At 52.5% G+C, this 2,500-nt stretch overlaps 1 protein-coding gene across 5 annotated transcripts in view; it reads left to right on the top strand.

The window, feature by feature from the left end:
• The window catches only part of EBF3 (EBF transcription factor 3), a 123,082-nt gene that overhangs the window by 107,517 nt on the left and 13,065 nt on the right, over window positions 1–2,500 (top strand). The gene's annotated exons all lie outside the window — the stretch shown is intronic.

Genomic DNA, 2,500 nt, shown 5'->3' with positions numbered 1-2,500 from the left:
GCAATCTCTCCCCTCATAATTACCCAGTTCTAAAACAGGAAAGTGGTATTGATTGGCCTGGCTCGGTGTGTGCGGCTGGACGTGCTCTGGCCCTGGCTCGGCCGGGCCCTTGGCTTGTAAACTCGACACACCGAGGATTTATAGGTGTGAGCAGGGCTCGGGAGCTCTCCTCCGGGTGGAGATTTTGCCCGTGAAGTCGCGGCGAGTCGGGTGTGGGCAGACAGTGGGCGGTGGCTTGGTGGGGCGGGGGCTCGGCGGGCCGCGGGGGGTGGGGGTGGGGGCAGGGCTGAGTCTGCTCAGCAGCTGCCCTCGGAGGGTCCTGGGGATGGCTGGCGATGCCCACCCCTGACCACCTAGATCCTCGCGGGACTGAGAGTGTGGGTCACTTCTGGAATTAAGGAGCGGCCCGTTGTTCTCTGATTCGCACATGTGTATTTTTTGGGGTGTCTGGTCGTACGAATCCTAGACAGGATTTGAAACTGGAACTGCAGTCCCAGGCCCCCTTTTGGCGGCAAGAGGCTGGGGGGGTCTGGGGCCTTCCTGGGACCCTATTTCGTGCCATTGTCCCCCAAACCCGAAACAGCACACCCATCTTGTTCTTGGCCCGACTGTCAGGATGCAGGGTTGGGGGAGAGGTGACAGGTACCCTCCTGTTTACCGCGCTTTAAGATTTTGGGGTAATTTAAGAAGAATATCTGTTCAGCCAAAACATGGGAAAATGTCTCTCCAGGAGCGAGAGTGTGTGGTTATGACAAGTCATGAAGCCGCAGAGAGCGCGCATTAAAGCGTCTATCACCTGTCAGACGCATTTGCATGAAATCAATAATGGCCGGCCATCTATCTTTTCTGATCACCTTTCATCAGGCCAGATTCATTAAGTCAAACAGTCACGGTGATTAGCTGGGAGAGAGGAGAAGCCCCGACGTGTTGTAAATGCACAGTGGGCCCCCGTTTTTTGTTCCCCCATCAAGGCGTGTAATACTTCATTGAGTCCTTTTTGGACCAGCCGCTCGGCGAGGCCAGCGAGGGGGCGTCCACCCCCGCAGCCCGGGCCGCCAGCCACCCTTGTTCGGGCTCAGGCACGGACATGACAAATCGTGCCCCACGTCACCGCTGACAGCGTCTGATGATTAATGTTCTGATTATGAAGTGGTTTTACACGTATAGAATTTACATCACAGAGAGTTAGAAATTTTGCCATGTCACATATGCCCGGGCGCTCTGAAGAGCTTTACTATTTGCAGAGAAAAAGGAGGGCAAAATCCCAGCCAAAGCCATGTCATGTAAAATCAATACATCGGATCAATGCTTTATTAACAAGAAAATGTCTTACTTCAATTCTGTGTGGGCCTTTGTCTCCGGGATGCATGATGGAATGTCAAATCATATCGTGGGCCTCAACTTTGGGTCGCATTGTCGCGTACGCCCGTGTCCTCTTGCGTGGGCCTGTGGGATGCGCCGTGGGTGTTTACGGAAATGGCCGGGGTGCTTGGGCAGCGTGGTGCCCGATTATTTTGGAGCCCACTTTCAAAGGCAGCCCCTCGCCTCCCTCCTCTCGCGCCATGGCCTTTGAGCTGGCCTGCGCCCTCAAACCTGCTGAGTTGTGCGGCGTTAATCATCAAATTACATGCTGACTAATGAGTGATGGTCTAAATTGCAGGCTGAGTAATGAATAGACGACGGCAGGTCTTATTAGTCTCAGAAAACCCCCTGATTTATGTTGCGCCGTGCACCGTAGAGTGACTCCACCCAAAACGATATCTACATCAAGAAGTAATGTGCTCTAATAAGTATTTTCATCTGAGCTCGCGTCCCCAGGCCTCCGGGCTCCGTTTCTGTTGGAGTCAGGCAGAGTCGTAATAAAGCCCGATGACTCCTTATAAAGCTTGTTAAACACAGTGTGTGCAGCCGGACGGGGTCCCGCGCGTGATTCATGCACTCCAGACCGCGCATGTGCCGCTGATTTATGGCCACGCACAGTTCATAGTCAAAATTACAATTTGAGGGATAAAAAGATTAATTACTATTTGTGGCCAGCAGCTTCACGAGGCCGCTGGATGGCGGCTGTGGAGTGATAGCGCCTGCATCGGTTTGTCGTCGGCCATTCACAGATTATTAAAGCTCTGCGAGAAGACGTGCTGCTCCTGCCTGGTTTGTGCTCACACAACATGCTAGACAAAAAAGGACCACAGGGATAAATCTGAAGCTGGCAATAGCCAGACATATGTCATAATTGCCAGTTCCTCATAAATCCCTGGCCAGCGTGGGCTGCTCTGTGAGGGGCACACATCGCGCAGGATGGGGGTAGCCGCCATCTATGGCCCCGCGCCCCGCAACTTTGTTCCTCCATAGCCATTTGTACAATATATTGAGTCACCCTTTGACTTTCTTCCAGTCTAATTATAGATTAGAAATAATCATTGCTTTTATGTGCAAAAGAAAGGGAGAAAAATCTATTCCTTCAGACAGAACTAACATTCAGGGGTGCTTGCCTTCAAGA

This window comes from Tamandua tetradactyla, chromosome 13 (assembly GCF_023851605.1).
Source record: "Tamandua tetradactyla isolate mTamTet1 chromosome 13, mTamTet1.pri, whole genome shotgun sequence".
Taxonomy (NCBI): domain Eukaryota; kingdom Metazoa; phylum Chordata; class Mammalia; order Pilosa; family Myrmecophagidae; genus Tamandua; species Tamandua tetradactyla.
The sequence above is the reverse complement of the archived record's forward strand: the minus strand, read 5'-3'. Positions and strand labels throughout refer to the sequence as shown.